The sequence below is a fragment of the Accipiter gentilis genome, chromosome 15, assembly GCF_929443795.1.
Source record: "Accipiter gentilis chromosome 15, bAccGen1.1, whole genome shotgun sequence".
NCBI lineage: Eukaryota > Metazoa > Chordata > Aves > Accipitriformes > Accipitridae > Astur > Astur gentilis.
In genome coordinates, this window is record NC_064894.1 from 13,576,380 (window position 1) to 13,600,237 (window position 23,858).

The following is a 23,858-nucleotide window of genomic DNA, read 5'->3' on the forward strand; positions in this document are numbered from 1 at the left end:
AGGGGAATAGCATTCCCAGTTAGACACTGCAGGCCATTTAGACCATGGGGACAGGAAAGTAGGTACAGATGTGCTCTGTATGAACAAGAGAGTAACCTGGGTAGGGAATATCAAGGGCCTTGCCTTTTGGACTTGCTGCCCAGTAGAGCTGGCTGTGTTAAGCAGGTTCTGGGAATGCACCTGTGGGATTTAGTAGTCTAATAATCTTTAAAAGGGATTCTTTCTTTAAAGAACACTTTCATTCTTTCCTTGAAATAGTGAACTTCTGGTTATGGTGCAGGCAGCCATAGTGGGTGGGGATAAATAGTGGGTTGATAAATATCATTTTTATTATTTAAACTCTGACAGTTTGTGCTTTGTCTTCAAATATTGCCATATTTTACTTGATGTTTTTCTGACACATTTGGTACAGAGATATTATGTAAAGGTAAAAAATGAAATTTAGTCTGAGTGAAATTTGTTTTGGAAGACTATGCTGACATGCATAGTATTCATATTTAGAAATTACTCTAATTTGAATAGAATGCCTCGATATTACATCAGTAGAAAGTAACACTGAAGAGACACAATGATGCTACTTTGCCAAGTTTCAGAAAAAAATGCAAGCAATCCGTTTCCCAAGACTAACAATTGAACATGTAGATATTAATTAGCTGTGCAATTATTTCTGTGCATTTTTCCTAATCTGTTGTCTTAACATTTCCTAAAGGAATCATACTGAGGATCTACAAAGTTTATAGATCATTTATTTTAAAGAAGTCTTTCTATGATTCAGTAAAATGCTACTGACCTTCTCTGCATTCAGTATCACACTGTTATAAATGGCCACAGTCTGTATGTCTTTAAAATTCAGGCAGTGGTCTTTCTCATTCTCAGTCTTATTCTCTCTCTTACAGTCTCTCTTTATATGCTTATATAGGTATTACATGCATATATATGTATGCATGTATATATATATATATATATATATAGCTTGCAGGGCCATAATCTTACTGGCATCACAGGGATGCGGTGGGATGGCTCCTATGACTGGAGCGTTGGAATGGAAGGATACAAGCTCTTTAGGAAGGACGGGCAGGGGACACGAGGAGGGGCTGTCACCCTCTGTGTCAGTGACCAGCTGGAGTGCACGGAGCTCTGCCTGGGGATGGAGGAGGAGCTGACCGAGAGCCTATGGGTCAGGGTTAAAGGGGGAGCAGGGACCGGTGACATTGTAGTGGGGGTCTGCTACAGGCCACCTGGCCAGCAAGAGCGAGCAGATGAGGCCCTCCGTACACAGATAGGAGCAGCCTCACGTTCTCAAGCCCTGGTCCTCATGGGGGACTTCAAGCACCCCGGTATCTGTTGGAGGGACAACACAGCAGGGCATAAGCAATCCAGGAGGTTCCGGGAACGCACTGATGACAGCTTCCTTCTCCAAGTGATGGAGGACCCAATGAGGAGAGGTGCTATGCTGGACCTTGTTCTCACCAAGAAGGAGGGGCTGGTCGGGGAATGTGAAGCTCAGGGGCGGCCTTGGCTGCAGTGACCATGAAATGGTGGAGTTCAAGATCCTTAGGGAAGTGAGGAGGGCACACAGCAAGCTCTCTACCCTGGACTTTGAGAGAGCAGACTTTGGCCTCTTCAGGGATCTGCTTGGCAGAGTACCATGGGATACAGCTCTGGAGGGAAGAGGGGCCCACAAAACTGGTTAATATTCAAGGATCACCTCTTCCAAGCTCAGGGGCGATGCATCCCAACAAAGAGGGAGTCAGGCAAAAATGCTAGGAGGTCTGCAGGGATGAACAAGGAGCTCCTGGAGAAACTGGTGCGGTCAACACACTGGATGGAAGGGATGCCATCCAGAGGGACCTTTGACAGGCTGCAGAGGTGGGCCCATGCGAACTTCAGGAAGTTCAACGAGGCCAAGTGCAAAGTCCTGTGCCTGGGTCGGGGCAATCCCCAGCACAAACACAGGCTGGGTGATAAGTGGATTGAGAGCAGCCCTGAGGAGAAGGACTTGGTGGTATTAATGGATAAAAAACTGAATATGAGACAGCAATGTATGCTTGCAGCCCAGAAAAACAATCACATCCTGGGCTGCATCAAAAAAAGCATGACCAGCAAGTCAAGGAAGGTGATTCTCCCCCTCTGCTCCACTTTTGTGAGACCCCACCTACAGTACTGTGTTCAGCTCTGAGGCCTCCAGCTTAAGAAAGACGTGGACCTGTTGGAGTGAGTCCAGGGGAGGGTGGCGAAGATGATCAGAGGGCTGGAGCACCTCTCCTATGAGAACAGGCTGAGACAGCAGGGGTGGTTCAGGCTGGAGAAGAGAAGGCTCCGGGGAAACCTTATAGCAGCCTGCCAGTACCTAAAGGGGGTCTGCAGGAAAGATGGGGCAGGACACTTTATCAGGGCATGTAGTGATAGGTTGAGGGATAATGGCTTTAAACCGAAAGAAGGTCGATTTAGATTAGCTGTAAGGAAGAAGTTCTTCCCTGTGAGGGTGGTGAGGCACTGGAACAGGTTGCCCAGAGAGGTTGTGGCTGCCCCATCCTTGCTGGATGTGTTCAAGGCCAGGTTGGATGGGGGTTTGGGCAACCTGGTCTGGTGGAAGGTGTCCCTGCCCATGGCAGGGCAGTGGAACTAGATGATCTTTAAGGCCCCTTACAACCAAGAGCATTCTATGATTCCATATATATATGTATGTATGGGTATGGGTACGTGTATATATACACATGCACGCATGTATCATACGTGGGGAAGATGCTTAAAGAAAAGTCCAGACAAGAATAACAAATATGGAGCAAATATGTCAAATAATGAAAGAAATCATGCAGCAGGTTATACTATCAACTTACAGATGATGTGTTGTATATGAACCCTTTCATCTAATATTTGTAAGTTCACAGCAGGCACATCCTCTAGTCTATTGCAGAAAGTTTTATTGATTCACAGAGGAATAGAAAATTCTACCTGAGGCAGCAGTTCTTCCAAAATGTTGTTGGTATCAGAAGAAAATAAAGAAAATCTCATTGTTAGATATGATTTGTGATACAATTCCTCTCATGTGCCAAGTATTAAGGTCTTTTAAAGGAAGAGATCTTTACTGTCTGCACAAAAGATATAAGGAACACTTCTTGTAATAAAATCAGTCTTGAAAATTTGAGATTTCACAGTTCATTAACCTGCTATTAAAGACCAACGACAGGATTTCTTTCATAAATGAACTTTGCATTTTGCAAGAAGTTAGCAGTGGTACCAGAAGAGAGAAGCGAGAAAACCCCCACCCAAAACAACAAAAAAATAAGGCCCACAACACGATTCTTATCAAAGTCCATGCTATTAAAGAAATGAAATTGCAGCTATACAAAGCTGAAGATACCGATTATGTGTAATGGTGCAGAACCAGGTTACATCAGCATTGAATTTCTGGCAGTTCACATTCCATTTTACCTGCATTTGCAGAAAGTTGAGCCAGTGTCAACTCCCACTTAGGATGCAGTTGATCACAGTGTTACAGAAAGTCAAACTGACAGTTAAGAGGAAGCAAAAGGTTCTGGGTCATGTCTCTGCAGGGTTTTAATTCGTTCTCATTAAGAACAATAATATTACAGACTGCGTGTTAGATTCTGAAACTGAAAAGCATGCATATGTATGGAATATGGTTAAATTGTTTGTATGGCTATAGGAAAGGCAAGTAAAAGAATTTTTTGATTACTTTCAGCAAGAAATGTGTACCTCTGTTCAAACTGAGTCACTTCAGCATTAGGTAACGTATTGTCTGGGCTAGGTGAACAAGGCATGATAATACGATCAGGTGTGCTGTCTCTTTTAATTGTGTTCATTTCAGAGGGAGCAATAAACATTCCGATGCTTTAATTCAGTTCATTTCAATGGGAGCAATAAACATTAGAGGCCCTTTAGTACCCCTTTCTGAAGTGTCCCACTTGACTAATTTTGGTCTAATTTAAACAGGAAAGACAGGATACAAGTTTATTTTAACTCTTTGCCTGGCAAACCATTCATTTTGAAGTTGTTGCACCAAAAGAAAATACTAATTACAGTAATAAAAAATTAATATTAGTTGCCATTCTAGATAAAACACTAGTACCAAAGGCTGCTGCCAATGTAGCCTGAAGAACTCACTGAAAGAATACAGCACACAAGGGATACTTTCTTAGGTATTTAAGTGACTGACTTCATAGATCTTAAAATATTCTGCACATCCATAGATCAGATTCAAGACTGAATGCATGTTAAAATTAACACTTTCCTATGGGTCGTACAAAGAAGTAATTTTAAAACAGATTATACAGTGTCTGATACTGAGATGACCTATTTTGAAAACATGAGACTTTTCTTCCTATTCTATCCTTAGGCACTTGTAGTAGGTTGACCCTGGCCAGCAGCTAAGCACCCACAGAGCTGCTCACCCACCCCACCCCCAGCGGGACAGGTGAGAGAATCAGAAGAGCAAAAGTGAGAAAACTCGTGGGTTGAGATAAAGACAGGTTAATAGGTGAAGCAAAGAGATTAAAAAACAAGTGATGGAGAGGTGATCACTCACCACCTCCCACCAGCAGACCAATGCCCAGTCAGTCTCATAGCCACTGCTACCTTGGGCGACATCCCCCACTCCCACCTCAGATTTATTACTGAGCATGACGCCATATGATATGGAATGGTGTCCCTCCTAACCTCAACCAGACTATGTTTCTGTGATAGCCAAAATATTGCTGTGTTATCAACTCTGGTTTAGCCACAGATCCAAAACACAGCACCATCCAAGAGGAGCCCCCAGTGGGCTGCTGTGAAGAGAGTTAACTCCATTCCAACCAGACCCTGTAAAATGCTGGAGGCAAACTCAATCCAAAGTTACCATTCAGGTACAGAAATCTTAATTTGTAATAGCAAATTTTATAAGAAGAAGGGAGGAAGGAAAGAAGGAAGGAAGGAAGGAAGGAAGGAAGGAAGGAGGACGGGAGGAAGACAAAGGGACTGTTAAGTACTGTAATTAATGAAAAGCTACCTTTTTTATATGATATAGTATTCATCCTGCTAAGAAAAGAACCCAACCCTCCAAACAACAAGAAACTGAATCAAACCCTCCTGATAACTTAATCAACAGCGTGCAAGAGTTTTGTTGCCTTAATTATATAAGGGTAACAGATCCAGATAAATATAGTAAAATTCTCCTAGGTTTAGGTATTTCTATTTTGCTTTGCGTTATGCTACTATTTTAAAACCTTCTCCCAGAGACAGAGATTTATTATGGACTCATTTTAGCTCCTGTTGAAGTTAAGGGTTAACTTTTGGGGATTACAGCTGTACCACGACATAGTATGCTATAATTTAGGAGTGCCCTAGTATTATTTCTATTGTCAAAACTGCCAGGCAGTTCTATCTTTTTACGTAGCAGATATGGTATTTCATATTTAACATAATGTACTTAATAGGTGTCTGGTAGAGTTAATCTCCTTAAAGTTAATGGGAATCTTCTCATCAGCTTTCCTTGGATCTGGTTTTAATCTCACATCCTTTTATTCCTTACTTTAAGTTCACGGTGCATTAATATTACTTGGTCAAACACATCCTATCTATTTATCTGTCAATTAATTCAATCCATCTGGCCTCAATGAACATGATACTTCAGCACATCACAATATTACACGAATATTATCTTTAAAATTTTGTGGCAAGAAGTCAACTAAGAACAATATCCTGTTTCTACTTTTTTTCTCCTCAGTCAGGAATTTTTAACCAGTTTTACGGGGAGTTGCAAATGTCTGTATGTGAGAAATGCATTTTTTCATTTATGTTTGAGTCATTTTCAGTAACATTTTCAGTCATTTTTCAGTATACATATACATCTTGACTATATTCCTTCAAGAATATGTGTATGCTCTTGCATGTTGTGATTGCTGACCCAGAGCTTCTGATTTCTAGGAAAATATATGAAATCACATTGGTACATATTAGTATATATAACATCTCTAGACAAACATTTTGACTCAAGTAGACTGTGTATCCTTAGGTAGAAGAATAAATACCTCACTATGCTGTGATAAACTGTTTAATAAAATAAAATAATAATGAAACCCTTCTTTTCAGTCCAGGCTGCTATACTGCCATGCGTTTTATTGGTCTGAAAGGTAGAATTCTTGGCAGAGAAATCGTCCCATGGGCCACATAAAGGGCACATGGTACAATTCAGCCTAGTGTAACTATAAATGACCAGAATAGAGTCCGAAAGGTCTACTCAATCCAATATCTGATTTATGTTTCATGCCGGGGTGAGGAGATTTTGGAACTGACCCAGACAGAAGGCGAGCTTCGTGCTGCAGCTGTAACTGTCCAGGTGAGAGAGTGTCCATGGAGCAGGAGTGTTTCCCGGTGATTAATTCAGCCAACACTATTCTCTTCCTGGCAAGACATTTATTTTAAAAATTCTTCGGGTAGTCATATGTGCTAGACATTTATAGATATGCATGCTATCTGTTATCTTTTGATTGAAAGTGTATTTCTCGTTGGTAACATTTATCTGGGGAATTCCTTATAAAAGCAAGGGGAAGGTCAAGTCTGTTGAAAGCGTGGTTAATGACAAACTATGCAAATAGGGTAGAATTGAGCGGAATTTTGTCTTTTTTTCACACATTAGCAGGAGCTATTGTGCAAATGATCTGACTTTACTGGACTTGGTTAGCAGATTCTCACCTCATTCTTCAACCATCACTGGTTTCAGAGTATGTTCTGTATGTAGCATCTAAGCACATACAGACTTGCGCAGAATATACACTTCATAACATATATAACATAGATCTTAAACCATATATAATACAGAACTTAAACAGTTCTAATTTATAACAACTACTGATCAGAAAAAAACCAGAAATATTGATATTTCCTGAAAACCAAAAGTGGTTTTGTACCACCACAGTACCTTAGCTACCTACATATGTGTGTATATATATGAAGGGAGCGAGCAAAAGAGAGAGAGGTAGAAATTACTTAGAGCGGCAGCATCTTTCTGTGAATATTTTCATTTATTCAGAGAAAATGAATGAACTTGAAATAATAGGGGGGGTTATAGGGACAATATCCACCTTTTCCTACTTTTGACTGATTTTATAGCTGGATGAACCAAAAATTCAAACCTCATGGGGAATACAGATATTTCTAGAGACTGCATTTTTCCTAATTTTAGACAGAGAGCTAGGAGAATTTCTGATCTAATCTGTAGAACTTATTTCTTAGTACTTTCCAGAAAGAAACTTTAACACTTAGAAAAATACTTTTACTTTTATTCTAGACAGGAAAATAGCACTTTGGAAACAGAAGCTGGTTAGTAAAATTGCCAAAAGAAAAAGTATTTTTAAAGTAATTCTTTCCTGTGGCAAATATGTCTCTATGTGAATAATGTATAAACTGTTTTCCTGCAGAAATATTTAATAGTATACAAAATAACTAAATATTAAGTTCTTGAATTTTCAGTAAATCAGCTTATCTTGACAGCAAATATACGGTATAGAATAATATATTTATTAGTGCTTAGATTAAAGAATAATTGGATTATTTTAATATATAGAAATGCAGTAAGCTTGACAAATAATGAGCTGTTTGAAAAGCAGGAAAAACACTTCAACACTTTTTCCTGGAAAAATCAGTTTGGATGGAAATTTTCCAGCAGGATCTTGTGAACAATGATACTTTATTGGAAGACACTCCCAAACGATTGCTGATTATTTTACTTTGTACATGGTGTTTATTCATGTATTTTAGCAACCCATTTTATTTGCATCTTTCCTTGTACTTGAACATGTGAGGTGTCATGAATTGTAAGGCTTATCTGAAGGGGACTGAAACCACAAAGCTTGGATTATTTCTGACTTTTGTTTATCAAGTTTAAAGCAAGTAGAGAGGATAGACTGGGTTTGTTAAGGTACTGGGGAGGGGGTCGCTTGTTTTTCAGTTTCCCAGACTCCTATTTTTGGTGCTGATGGGTTTTCTTAATTAAAAAAAAAACAACAAAAAAACCAAAAAACCAAAAACCCCCACCCTGTTTCTGTTCCTCAAATAAAACAAGAATTCTCTAGCTTCCTACAAACTTTTGAACAGTTCTTCTGTGCCCTGTCATCCTGAGCTGTGAACTGTGTTGTAAACCAAACAGTTCAAACATTTGTCTTGAACAACTCTTTACTATAAAAAGTTCTAAAACTCCTATTATTTGATAAGGCGACATATGACATTTTACTGAGATATAACATATCTTAAAAATTTGTCTGATACCTTGATGCTTTTTGGGCTGCAAACATCAACACAACACAGAACGTTGCATTCTACTTACTTCTCTTAATTCCTTTTTTGTGGCCATTTCAGTGGAGACTTACTAGTATATAAAGTCAGTGGTCAATGGACCATGGTGATGTCAAACTTTTGCCTTAGAAGACTGACAACCAGAGGGTTAATTAGCTTGCCAGACACTTGTGCATTTGCCATTTTTTTTAAAGCAGTGAAGAAGAACTAAGAGAATACTATTTAAATTTTGGCAATAAACATACCTAATGGAGTTTTAAATGGTATTTAAATTATGTCTAAGTAGATCTCTAAACTCATTTAGCAAACAAATGACTACTAATGCTTTAGATAAAAAGACTGCTGTATTGGGTAATGATCTTTGAAGGGAAAGTAATACGGGTCAATAGAAAATTCTCTATCATATTAGTTAACAATTTATGTTTTATTTTATCTTGAATATTTTAAGGGTTTACTGCTTATTGTGTACTTTTTTCATCCAGAAGTAGGAGCTGCAGAAAACATTATTGTGTAGACTTCACAGCAAGAAACTTTGCACTGCTGATTATGTTTATAGCAGGAAAAAAAACATATGTAAAGGTCTTTTCAGGAGTCTCATTTCATTAAATGCTTCACTAAAAATAAAACATTAATAATAATAATTTTGTGGATGGACTCATGTAGCTGAAGATGACATTAACACTTGCTCTGCATAAATGTTTCTGGAAGGAATACAAGGCACATATAGTCTAGATTTTGGGTGACTGTAGTATTTTGTTCGCACACCTTCCGGAAGAGCAGCAGAAATAAAAGCTCAGAAAACTGATCATAGATAATTGATTAAGATGGGAAAATGTGAAGCTTTTTACCAGTTTCATCTGTCTATCTGGATAATAAACCAGATGTAATTCATTTTATCTAACTTTATCCATCTGGAAAGTAGTTATCTAAATCTCACTTATTATTAGCTATTTACAATAGTGGTATCTAAATCAGGCCTAGGTGATACAGTCCTTCTATATAGTCAATAGAAACCTAACCAACACTCCAGCTTAAGTTTAATATGCAACTCATCTCACCTTAAGAAAGAAATGTATATTTGATCAGACAAATCGTACCCTAGACTATTAGCAGGTAGAGATTTCTCTCCAGTGGGTATAAATGAAAGTTTGATGACTGCTTCAAACTTAATGCCTGAGTTCTGAGTGAAGATGAATTTTAACACAAACTATTAGCCACAGCAGGGGGAGTGTCTTTGCAGAACAGACAGAAACATTTCAGTAGCTCCTTCGTAAGTGCTAATAAAGCAAAAAAAATAAAAAATAAAAAAATTAGCTGGTACACTAGAGAAGAGAATATACTAATTAGCACATGGTTTGGTATATACTTGACTAACAGTTCCGTAGTGTATGAACAATTTTGTTTAAAAAGGAAACAATTTACCACATCATCACCATTACAACAGTTTCAGAGAAGATATTAAAGTAACATTCACCTTTTCTAAATGTTCCCTTTTTTCAGATTTGTATCACTTTGGTATCTTGCTATTTAAAAATATTCAGAGAGAGCACCCTCGTCACAGTCCTTAGAAAAGTATACATATTTAGGTGACTCTGTTTTTCTTTTTCTGCCACGTACTCTTTATAATTGCATCTGCCAACATGGTAACTATGGTTGCAAACAGCAGGTTAAACATTCCAGGTATGACCTTTATTTGTTATCTTCTAATAAATTCACTGCTGTTCACCAGGTTTTTTCTGTGTATGCTTTTGCTGTCTCTTACTCTCCTTCTCCTCACAGTCCTGCAACCTGTCTGCCAAAAAGGAGGAACAATAACGTGCCTTCGCACAACCATATGGACAGTGACTTACACAGATATTGCCATGCATAGACTACATCATAGCTACACATCTCATTCTCCTTTCCACTACTCTCCTTTATTTGCAAACACTTCAATACCTTCTTGTTCACCTTAACTGGTTACCGACTAGGAAACTTACCATGAAAAGGTCAGGTTTACATTTGCATTTATATTTATTGCGAAAAATGAAGTAGGCTGATAATGCTTTCTTGATGATACTTTCCTTCATGTTATCTGACATTCAGAAACTGCATTAATGTATGTGTGATTGTGTGTTTGAAGGTGACTTATTATGAATATAACACTGGTAAAACATAAAAAGAGTAGAAAAGACCGAGCAGCAGAACATGTTTGTAAGGGAGCAGTGAGTTCTAGTGCAATAAGGCAGAGGAAATTAAAAGAAGTATTCCAGAGGGATCTCCTAAGATCCCTTAGTGGAGCAGTAATATTGTACCTCCAGGGGAGCACAGTTTACCCTGGAGAGAGAGGTCACGTAAGAGCGTTGCTATCTACAGCAGACCCCAAGCACATAGGTGTAAGCTGCATTGCAGCAGGGTGAGGTGAAATATGCCGTTGGCATCAGGACTTCAGTATAAAGTGTTAAAGCAAGTGGGCAAATATTGCCAAAAAATTATGAGCAAAACAGAAGTGACTTGGAAATGGCACATGATCCTGAGCCCAGGGGAAAGAAACAATTAAACATTTTTTACAGTTTTGTATCACAGAAGGTGTGAGTTACCAATGCAAGAGCTCCACAGGAATCATGGCCAAAGAAGAAACAAGACTGTGCCTGAAGTTTGCGTGGACACAGGACAGAAAGTGAATTTTTTAAGAGGTAACAATATTCATACTGAAAACCCAAAGGTAGAATAATATCTGATTACATTTGAAAACTGCTAACCGTGATGTTTGTTGAGAGTTCAGCCTACAACAGCAAGGCGACGTCACAACAAATGTTCCACAGAGCACCGAATCCCCGCTTTGCTGTCTGCAGTTGGTGTGAGGAACATGCTGAAAAGCAAGCAGTGAGCCGAGCTGCTAAAGCTGTCTTTGGCTGGAACGCCTGGATGTTTAACTTAGGCGTATTTTTTAAAGTGCGTCAAAATATGTCAAAATACGAAACACAGCAGTATAGCTCAGCCATACACAAGCGGTCATCAAACTGGAAAAATGGATGCTCCGTTGTGTCCTTCGCAATGGGAATGTTACTCTGCTGCTTTTGTTGTCAGCCCTACCAGCTCACATACTCTTGCTGCAGGGAGTCACTTGTATTCTCTAGTTTCAGACGTGCTAGGTAAAATCCTGCTCTGTTGAAAGCAACAGGAGTTTAACTACTGATTTCAGTGGCTTGCTTCAAATTGGTTGACTAAGGAATGTCTCTGTGTGGTGGGTGGAGCTGTTTGTGCTGGCTGCATGCTGACCCTTTTTCCCAGCGAGGGAAAGCCAGGAGTGCTACCAGTCCCTCCTTTCTTAGCCTTACCTTTTTCAGAAATAAATTCTACATGTGGAGCTGCTGCACTCCTTGGCCTGGTCTCTGATTTTTTGCTTGCTCAAGATGTGATTGATAGGGTTAAACTTTTGCCATGGGATTATATCCTCCAAGTGCAGTCTTGTGTCTGTCTGTCCCCAGACACTTGCAATGCACATACTTGCATTGTCTGATTCTGTGACTATTCGCTATGTAATTTCCTAATCTCTTTTTAATTCACACAGAGAAAATATCAGAGCTCACTATAAGAAGAAAGCCCTCAAACCTTCCTCCTAGGAAAAGGATGTGAAAAAATGAGACCAAATGCTTCGGGTTTTCTTCCATTTACTGGCATGACAACCATACCTTTGAGATGCTGCATTGCCACTTCTTTTAAATCTGGGTCAATGAGCAACTTCTTTGGCCAGACACCTGACAACACACTGCACACTCCTTCGGCAGAAGGACCCTTGCTGTACCTAAAAGCAAGAGTAGATCAAAACAGGAAGAATGACGGGTCAGTTGGAGGAGATTTTCAGACTTACAAGCCTGAAGGGGAAGTGAAAAAAGTCAAAACAGCATTTGTGAAATGATGTAAAGACAGTGATGTAAATGTATTTTTCACATCTTTTACAAGGTGCAGGACTGAAAAAATACAGAGCTATATCGTAGCTATAATGCTTTGGCCCAGCAGAGGCAGCCCAGTATAGGATTTTATTTTTCCAGGTTAAGTGGCCCAGAAAAACCAAGCTTTGGAATCAGGAAAAGGAAAGGTCACAGATTATTGGAGGACTGAGAAAGCATGCATGCCTAGATCCACCTGGAAAAGATTGAAAATGCTGTCCCTAACATGTACAGATACACATCCAATGTATTTTCAAAAAGGACAGAGGGAGTTAAGCAACATTTTTTTTAAAGCAAGAGTTGTAAAAGATTCTAAAAATTTTCTTCTTAGTGTGAATAAATAATTTTGGTACATTATATTCCATGATGATCATTATTTATTTTTATTGTCTCCACTCAGAAAAGCTAAATGTATTGGAACAGATTCCTCCTGCTGTGTTTGGCTCCTTTGAATTGTTGGACAGGTCTGAAAAGAAACTGGAAGTTGGCGGCTGTTGCCCATTCAAGATTTCCCCTGAGGTGCGAAGAAAGGAAAATCTTGGAAAAGACAACATAGTTGTTCTTACATTTCCATGTCAGCTTAGTGACTGTGTAAGGAGTAGAAAAAGACTTACCTGCTCTCACTTGCACCATGGTGAGGGCCCCTACATCTTAAGAGCTGAGGAGTCTGCTCTTAAGGAGTCAGCTGGGTCCCCAGTAGATTTCCTTACTCAGGCATTAGCCCGTGACGACCAAATGTCGTGTTACATGCAAAAGGGTAGGACTGAAATATTAATTTAAGACATGTACAAAGCAATAGGGAAAATTAGATGTTCATGATTTCAACCCTGACCATCTCTAAGCTTACTTTGTGTTACTTTCATAAATGTAAAATATTTGTGAACTCGAATAGTGCATGCGCATTTAGAGTAAGGAGTCTTATATCAAGTTGATCTGTATTGCATGAGATCTAAGACAAAAGCAAAACATAAAATGAAATGGATCAGCACCACAGTTGTGGCAGTCACTACAAATGTCCTTTTAGAAATGTCTCTGCAGATTTTAAAACAATGATATCAGACTATGGAAAGAAATGGCATTAAATATGGATGAGCAACAAAAAACGAAACCTGAATCAACTCCCCAGATATCTCATCTACCTCTTACTTGCACATCTGTTTTCCTTTAGATAAGACAAAAAAAATTCTTACCATATCCCATTGCAGCCCTTTAATAATGGAATTAATCCTTTTAAAGAAGACATTCATTTGAATGCATTTGTTATGTCAACCTAACAGTCAAACAGAAAATAACATGGTGGAAGTAAAGCATGTCATTCATCATGGACAATAAAATTTTGAAGCCAGGCATTGTCAAATTGTCATTGTGTTTGGGAAAAGATTTCTCTGGAAGTATAGCAAGAATTTAAATATTGAGAAAAAGCCAAAGTTATCAGTAGCTTTTCCTTCTTTGCATTTCTAACATACTTTTTACAGAAGTGCTTGGCTATTATAAGCAGGCCAAGAGGTGAGCTCTCTTCTGTGTCATGGGAAGAGGAATTTTGCAGGATTTAAATCTAATTTTTAATAAAACATTTGGTGGGAACGGCAAACTATCTCCCTCTGGAGGAAATATAAATGGTCTTGTTTGGTTTGGACTTCCAGTGCTCTGATTTTCTTTCACAAACTACTAATTAAGCTTTCACAGCTCCAGAAGGCTAGAGTTTCACTTCAGTGTGACCTCAGAGGAGTACTTTAGTAAGTCATTGTCTAGGAAATCATGCAATACAAGCTTATTCTTAACATGTTACATCAAGTGATTATATCCCACTCTAATTTTAATTTCAAACTTAGATTAAAAAAAAAGCCTAAAAGCGGGGAAAAAACCCCCAACCCTCTCCTTGTCCTGGATCACCATTTCATGAATGATTTAGACCAGAGGTTCTCCCTCAAAATTATTGTTTGAATCAAAGGAAGGAGAACACTCAAGAAAAAAGTTATATTGTTTGTCACTGTTTATCAGGCAAATGGAAAATGTGACTGCTCAGTGGCATGCCACTTCAGTTCCTGGACCACACAAGGCCTTTCAAGTCTTGAGCTGCCTGATTACCAATACCTTATAAAGCTTAATATTATATGTCTCCTTTGATAATCAGAACTCAGTTAAAAATATGTGCCAGTCTGGTAAGAAGTGAATAAAGCTGATGCAAAACCTATTTCAAGTGGGTATATCCAATACTAAATGTCACATTTTACTGCTTGACACACATTTATCACTTCATTTCACAGTACAGTAAACAACTCATAAGTCACTGGCTAATTTGATTGACAGTAGCCTTGGGCATTCTTTAGCAATCATGTACTATACTGCACTAAGTCAGACTTTTAGGGTAATTGACTTCAACAATATGAAAAAAAAGTCCTATAGTCTGCTTAAAATGAAGGGAAAGGGGGAAATCAAAAATGCGAGAACAATAAATTATAGAAATTTCTCATTTGAGTAAGTAACAGCTTTAATAGCTTTCTCTAAGAACTGAGTGCACTCAATTGAACATCTGCTTTCCAGCTGTGTATATTGATATATTACCAGGGTTTTATTCTCTTCTACTTTAAACATATCCATAAGTTTTTCAGAGCTCCACTACCTGACTTTCTGACAATGCCTTGATTGTGAAAGATATAAAAATGTCAAAAATTCTGTAGGCCATTTTATGCCCAGGATATTATTTTTCAATTGAATCCAAAGACAGATGTCTATGAACAATTAAACCATTCTCCAATCACACCTTGTTCCAGCTGGGATCATAGAATTAAAAGGAAATAAGCCATCATGATTCACTTATTGCCGGAGTACCTAGTGTTTCCTGTACTGCTGATAGATTCTTATTAAACAATTCTGTCGATGGAAAATGAATATTGTCCGCTGCTTGAACTTCTAAAGTTAGTTCTTTGATATTAAATTTGATTTTCTTCTCTTATAATAATTCATACACTTAGTGACTGGCTTCAGAAATTCCCATTAGATGGAGATTATGTTATCTAAAGCTTACTAAATCCCACGTCAGGTCTCAGGGAGTTTAGCTGTAAAGTAGAACACTGAAAAGATCTGTAGTGAAAAGAGGAACTTGCTAATCAAAAAAATGTAGCCTTGTGTCTCTTCTATTAAAGGAGATGTAGAAAATGTTTACTTCTTTCCCCCCATCTTCATATGAAGTTACCTTTTTCAACTCCCTTTGCCACCGTTTCTTGCTTGGCAACCACACAGCTCAGAGATATGTCTTAAGCAAGGGGCCATATAATATGTGCATATGAACCAAAATATCATCAGTATGTTTATGTTTTAGTGATTCACAACAGCTATACTCCCATTCATGTGGGGAACATTTAATTTCCAGACTGTGCCCAGAAAGGTTGTCAATAAAATATTTCTGCACTTTGTAGATAGACGGTTTATGATCTTAGGTTATATATTCTGAAAGAAATACACACTCTCACCATTTTCCCTGGACACAATACAGCAGACACAAGCAGCCTTTGTTTCAAAAAGCTAATATAAAATTGAAGGATAAAGCTACTGATTGATTTGTTTAATTTTATTAAACGGCACCAAAGAAACATGATTGTGTCTTTCAGAAACACTAGCGATTAAGAGGACACATTAAAGTGTGTAAGTTAAATCTATCTTAGTTTTGATAAGTTTTTGCAAAACGTTGACACATATTAAACTTCTGACTATGAAAATTGCAATCTAGTGAGAAGTCATTTCCCTTAAAATGTTGAGATTCTCAAAACATCAAAGGAGATGATTGAAAGATACATCCAAAAGACAGAAAGTTCATGAAACTGTGTTTCTCTGTGCGATTGCAAGCCCGTATTAGGTGCACTGGTTTACATTACGCACTTCTTGCATATGTCTATGAACACTTAACTTGAAAAAAAATACAAGGTCAACTTCTGCTCACAGAACCCAGCCAAGCAAATCCTTTAAGCATGTGCTTAAATTCAGCAGAGGAATAATACCACCGACATCAATGAAACCCTACACATGTTTAAGTGATTTAAATGTTCACAGGTTCAGGGTAGTTTTATTTAGGATTTATTCTCTTGTAGCAGTGAGCACTAACATGACTTTCATTTTCTTTCCCATCTGCCCACTGTTTATAGTAGAGAAGAAATTCGTAGGGACAGGTAACTATCTTTTCTTAGAACAACTGATGTGTAGAACAAAGGACTGCACCAGCCTTGCTTCAGGCTTGAAACAGAAACAGCAAATTTGGCATAGGTATATGTTTATATAACAGCAGTTATCCCTTGTGTTGAGCCCCCATGACACCCCCCCCCCCCCCACCCCAATCTTTTTATTTTACTTTATCTAACAACACTGGGACACACAGGCTCAGGTATGCTTAAAAATCAAGAAAAATGTAAACATATTAATTGACTAAATTTATGAGAAAAAGGTGGTAAACATCTGTCTGGCAGAGAGAGGTGCTGAAGTAGCACTTCAAGGAAAATTAGATTCATATACAATTACTATCATCTTTCTTTTCTGTAGACTTTATTAGAGGAGTTAACATTTTATTTTTCTTTTTTTTTTAACCTGAAGCAGACATTCTAGTTTCAAAAAGGAAATACCCTAACTTTCTTTGTAGTTACAAAAGTTGCAAATTTTCTTTTTACTGTAGAGTTAAGGGTAAGATTTAGAAGGAAAAAAAGATTGGACCAAAACTTTCTAATTCTTTCTGCCCACCTCATTCCCACCCGGATCCAGCCAGGAGTGCACCATTTCACATTCAAAACGCTGCTTGTTAGAAACTGCCAACATCAAATGAGGGGAATTATAATGATATTGAATACTTTTATCCAGAGTTCCTTGTGTTTATCATGACAGGTGCGTGTGGGGAATTGAGGTACAGAAAACTAAAGCAAAGCATCCATATTCACACAATATATAAATGGCAGAAAATAGAAATTCAGAATTCCTGAGATTTTGGCAAATGTGCTGAACCTCAGACCCTGCTTCAGCACCTGCAGTTAAGGCTTGAGAGATTACAGTGGGATATTCAATTGATTAAAAAGTTGTTCTCTGTTGATACAACACACCTAAAATCTTCTGCTAAATGTGCAATAAATCTTGCTGACTGATGTAGAAAAGAATAATTTTTTAAGCAACTGCTTATTCTTTTCTCCAGATCTGTTACGTGTGGTGAAAAGTCACTTGATATTTGTTGTTTTCTCTTCAATCTACTGCATTACCTATCAGGCTTTTTTTTTTTTATTTATCTTGAAAAATAAAATTTAAGATATGCTTAAAAATCAAGTCCCTTATAAGACTTTCAAATGCTAATAATTTATGTCCAGTAACGGATCTTTTTGTGCCAAAGATATACAAATTGCATCATCTGTATTATACAAAGTATAACTTGAGGCACATGGGTGGAACATGTATGTTTGAGCCCTAAATTGCCCTAAGTTTCCTCTGCAGCAGAGTTTTTTCAGTGGAGCAAGAGAAATTCCTAAGTCTCTGCATGGGTTGTGACATCCCATTAAGGTGATGAACTTAAGAGTCTTTGCTAAAGTACCAATACAAAGTAGAAGCTCTGTGTCTTATTTTATATAATCTGTATTTCCTATGTTTTTACTGAATCTTAAACAACTAATAGCAAATAAAGCCATTTATCCTCCCTCAGGATTAAAATGATCAGAATCTTCCAAATTAGCATCACTGAATGATATTGTGGATCAGATTGGACAAGATCTGTCAAGAAATCAAACTTGTTATTGATTTGGATTATTGATAGACTGAAATTATATGAAAAAATAGATATGCCTTTATGTGACCGAAAAGAGAGAGTCTAATAAATTGTTTCTAGTTTAACATTTGAAATCGGAATGGTGACATCCTAATTAGCATTCAAAGGGATACTGAGGTAGAAAAATGTTGCTGCAGGAGTGAATGTTAACAGTGTGAAAGATTTACACTTACATCTGGGAAAGTCACAGCACATTGGATGAGCTCCAGCAGGTAAGAAGCCTTTGTGTAGGAAAGGCAAGTAATTGTATGTCACAGGATCAAAGGAGCGCTTGAAATGTTGGAGGAAATTACTACACGAGTTTAGAAGAAAGGTTTTCTCCCTCATGGAAAGCATGCACTGGCTGTCGTATGGGGCCAGTGAAAGAGATGACTGCGTGTCCTAAGGTAGAACACCAGTAAAAATGTCAGGAGGCTGTTGCCAAAGCGATTAGGGAAGCAGGTTGTGGCATACAGATCACACTGCGCGTTGGCATATGAGGGAGACTTACAACGTGAGGTTTCAAACCAGGGACCAAGGGAAATTCCCACAAGAGGTGAAGGCGAAAGAAAGATTCATTTATTTTCTGTAGTGGTAGGATGAGTTTTGTTCTGCAAGTAGTGCCAGGTTTGGACCTAAGCATCAAAGCAGATTTCTGCAAGGGGTGTAGGAGGATGTAGTTTATTCTTGTGCTGATTTTTTGCAAATAAAATTTGATTTGGTTTAGATTCCTCTGTTTCATGATCCATTGCTTCAATAGTCATACCCTGAAGAGAGTTTTTTAAAAAAATATTAAATAAATGCGTTAAATGAAACTAACTCTTTTCCACCCTGAGATAGTTCAAATGTTGATTAAACTGCCTCCAACCTGCCTTCAGGTGTTAAATTTAGGGTCTTCAGCAAAAGCCAAACAAAAAAGTCTTCCTGCTTCCAAAGGTAGGAGCTTGCCAGGACATTTATCAAGGTAGCAAAAGTCAGTCGAGCAGGAACTTGCATAAAAGCTGAATACTGACTTCAGGATTTGGAGTTTTGAAAGTCCTTGAGATTAGTCTCTCTTGGTTTCCCTTGAAATTAATGATGGCAACAGAATTGATTTAGATGAGAATGTAGTGAGCTTAACCAAGAGCAAGTCTGCAAATCCTACTCTATGAACACCTAATCCTGAGAGATTAAGTTACAAAGAGCATTTTTAGGATTCTTTTTTCAGATTCCTTCCCATGGAGCTATAACCTAATGAAACAAACAAGCATTGTTGTGAAAGGAAAAATGGTCTTCTTTTCTGTTCTGCAAATTAGTCACAAAGTCTAAAACTGCGTTTTACATAATGATTGTATGTGTTAATACACAACTAGTGCATGGTCTGTGTAAGGTAATATGCACGTACTCACTGGAATAGAGGATGCTAATTATCCACTTTAATGAACTCCTGTTGTTTTTAGCACAATTGCAGATAACAACTCAAAACGAAAGATACTGTCTGTTAACTTATTTATTTGATTCAAAATATGAAGATTAATTGCTACCTGGCTTATATTCCTCAGTGAGTTTATTTCATGATCACAAAAGTTAATGGCTTAGTTATCATATGTCATTTAAAATACTTTTGAAAAATAATGTTGACCTATGCCTCTACTTATCAGAGTCTGTAGGGTAGTCAGATGAGAAAACTGGAACTAACAGACCTCAGAGTTGTTTGAGAGTGTGCCAAACTGTGAGGACACATGCCATGTGCTGGCCCTTGCCCTCAGGGCCAAAGGATGGTCACAAATTTGTTTTTTCTTTTGATATAGATTACATTTCCTTCCAGAGCTTTTACATCCCTTAATGTTATGTTATTGTGACTGCAGAACTTATTCAAGACATTTTTGCACAAAGGGAATCTATAACTCCCCTGCTAAAATCTGTTCTGGTTTGAGAGTGAGAAGGCTGAAGAATACAGTTGATCCTGCTGTCTCTCCAAATGCCACACACTGCTGTTGTTGCTGAAGTTGCATAGTATTGGTTGCCTTTATCTGAACTTTTTTATTTTAAAATAGGCATTCCTGATTATAAGGACAAAATATTGTAAATGCAGAGACAGAATAAACTCTTTCTCCAGTCACACTTTTTCCCCTTAGAAAGCAGCATTGTCTTTTGACAATGGCTTCATGCTTAGAGTTACTACGTCATCTGCCTTGCGATATTAGTCTTTACACCTTTCTTAAACTTTTTTTTTCCAATTTCTATTTCTAACTTCCATTTGCTTTCTCTTTTTGTAATGTGCGGGTTCATATCTAAAAAAGGTACCCTGGCTGAAGAAAAGACTCTGAAACGTCATGGAATAATACTAACACAAAATAGGAGATTTTAATGTACTACAGGATAATAAAATAAATCTGTATTCCTCCTTTTTTTCAAGAAATCAAACTACCCTGATATTTGGCATTTATTAGATAGCACTTGTTCTTTGAGTTTTTTAGTTAAAGAAAGTAAGTTCATTCTAGTTACATCACACTGGAAAAGGATTTTTCTGCTACTTATAAATTTCTGACAACTTGTAAGACAGGTTCATTAACTGTAGAGGTTTCTGCAGTTCAGACAACCATACTTTTTCATTCACTGGATATGAGAAGTGAATCTTTAGTCTGTATCACTTTCTTGTTTACCTGGTTTTCATTATATGCAGTTCTTTAACCTGGTGAGAATGATCTGAAGCAGGGTTTCTGTTAAGCTTTTGTTTCCTTAGCAATCAATACAAAGAAACAGGATTAAGGGGAGGAACCCAAGGAAAAAAAGGAACTTTAATATGAATAGTTAAATTTGCTCTCCACTCTTCGTGTAACTAAGGAAACAGGAGAAAAGAGACTTAAAATGGGAAACAGAAAGAAATTAAATGCTAAACAGCATTTTCTATGTACTCTTATTAATTGAGAGTAGACGTCTATCTTCAGTATAATGTATCTTTAGTTTTATATGAAAGGAAGAACAATAAAAGAAGCAGTAGAAATGACAAGGCAAGTGTAGTCTGGGCTTGCTGTCAGAAAATTCTAGTGCTTGCGGCATCATGGGCAAAGGAGCTGCGCTATATAATTACCCCAGAGCAATTAATAAAGAATTTGAGGGGAAAAAACTTTCAATCAACTCCCTCATTTTCATTCCCTGAAGTTTTATAATAAGAAGTTTCTACTCTTGTGTCCCGTGATTTTTTCAAAGAAAGTTCAATTAAATATACCAGAAATCACAGTGGAAAACACATTCTCTCAAAGTTTTCAGCTATTTACAGAGTCAACAGATTTGGATAATGCATAGAAACATTTATCATTTTAATAGGTTAAATGTTCAAATGGCTCTTCTGCTTAGCTTGTAAGGCCTCCTTCTCGTTGGCAAGCCTTTTCAACACAGCTACAGCATAGATAAATAAGCATGAATGAATACAGAAGGGTTAATTTGGAGCAAATGAACATATTTTGGTTTGAGACTCACAGAGCAAATTTAAAAATGGTTTTTATTTCTGTCCCCATTCTAGCATAATCCTAGAAAAGCTAGGACTAGATTTCTCATCCTTGCATTTTCTCTCTTTTTTTTTTTTTTTTTTTTTTTTCCCCCGGTTTACAGGATTTTTGTTTACAAATACCAGCCATGGGAGCTGTTCTTTATGTTTCTAACTGTGCTTTCACCTCTCTGTTCACACAGCCAAGGTTATTAAACAAGCCTTCTATAAAAGGGAGTAATTGTTTGATGCTAAAGTGGTTATATAATATTATCAACAGTTTAGACTTTAAATTTTATTGGTCCTTGAATGCCCTACATAACATATTTTAGAGCAAATGAGACATTCCATTTTAAATCTTATTATGCTTTAAAATAAGAGAAGATCCATCTACACTTTTCCCCTTTACCCTAGTTCTCAACTAAAGGCAGATTAAATTAAGTATGATTTCTTTATCTTTTTCCTTACGAATTGCCAAAAAAGTGTTTAAAAGTTTTGAACTCTTGTGAACGCCTCCAAAGCCCTTACTCACTTCACTTCAAATATGGTCAAAACCCATGCAACAGTATTAGCTGTGACTTGCAAAGTTTGAGGTCAACATTCCTTTACTTGCAATCACAACTCCAAAATAAAATGCAATTAAGCAGAGTTATGTTGCTTTACAAAGTATTCTGATCTGGCCCTGTTGTGTAATGTGTTATACCCATGCTTCATGTATATTTTAAAATACAGCTGTGACAACACATTAAATGTATCTGATATTTCTAGCTCTACCTATCTCTTGTTTTCTTCTATGTAAACACTTTTCTACCTCTTCTGAGATCATAATTTTCATATTTGACATGCACAATATCACCTCCTGCTTCGGGTAATTACATAGTAGAGTTCCTGAAAACCTTGTCCCTCTTATTAAAGCCTACAATATCTTCCAGCCATCGTTTTGCTAAGCGTTCTCTGCCTGTGGAGTCTTGATGACATAATTCAGATCTGTTTGCAAGACCCTCACCTTAGGCCAATTACATTCTAATTGCATGACTTTATGGTTTCTTGGGAAAGGAGAAGGAAAGCACTTCATATAATATTTTTTAATAGTTTGGGGTGGGGGGAGGTGACACTCAGAAGATTTAAGCATTACATGCTAAAATTGTGTGGACATTTTCTTTAAATAAAATGTGACAGCGCAAAATCAATGTGTCCTACGCATAATGGATACTCAGTGACTCTGTATTATGGGATTTTTAGAAGTGTTTTATTAATTTAAGTGTTTTATTACCTTTTGCCAAGATCTAGGTTTGGGAAACTGCTACTGCAATTAAAAATGTGATTTTTTGTTGTTGTTGTTTATTCTCACTTTATTTTAGGCCAGTGATTTTATAAATGACAAGGTTTAAAAGTAACTTTGTGGTCAGCAAGGAAATACTGAGAAGACAATTTGTAAAGGTAGATAGGTAGAAGGCAAAGAAAGACAAGTCCTAATCCTGGAAGAGGGAACAGATTTCGACTGCAAATAAGGTGACAACTGTTCACAGTAAAGGTTATAAGTGTAATAAATCTTCGGAGCAGTTTTCTTAAGAGCACGGTAGACTGTTCATTATCTGAATTTTTATATTGTTATTAAAGGTCCTTATAATTACCTTCAGCTTACAGTTGGAACAAACTGAAATAGAGCTGTGCTGACTTTGCAAACAGTGATAGGAATAAGTTTCATGCCTTCAAGCGTTTTTCCCGATTATTAACAATCCTTACCTTTGCTGTGAACCCACCAAATGTACAAAGGCAATATACAGAAACAACAAAATAAACAGAAAAGAAAAACATCCAAGCTTTTTAAAAGAAACTGCAGTATTATACATCAACCCCTATGATCATAACTTTTACTCTTTATGCTTCTTAGTACATAAAACAAGGACCTTGTCTTTGTATAGTTTTAAGTGGTTGGATAGAAACACCCATTGCTAAAATTCATGAGCTTAAAAATAATATATATACATCAGAAATTGTCAAAGAACAACCCTACATTGCCTTAAAAATGGTTCAAGTAAGTTGTCTCCCTGGATCATGAAAGAGAAAAAATGTGGTCTCCATTACTATGAAGGCAAATCAGTGTCTTCATTTCAGAATGCATAACTTGAAAAGTTCCTTTAATTAATGCTCTAAGAAGAGTTGGGAAAACAAATACCTAGTCTATTTAGTTAAAAGATAAATAATACTCATAAGAAAATGCCTGTAACAAATATCCCAGAAGTTAGACCATGATGAGCACTGCTCTGTCGATCCTTACTGACCAATTTCTTAGAGATCTTTGGAGATGGGATGAATTAAGATTTTTATATTACGTGTGAAACATATGAGATTGAGCCTTTTTCAGTGAATTTTTTGAGCAAGCACACAG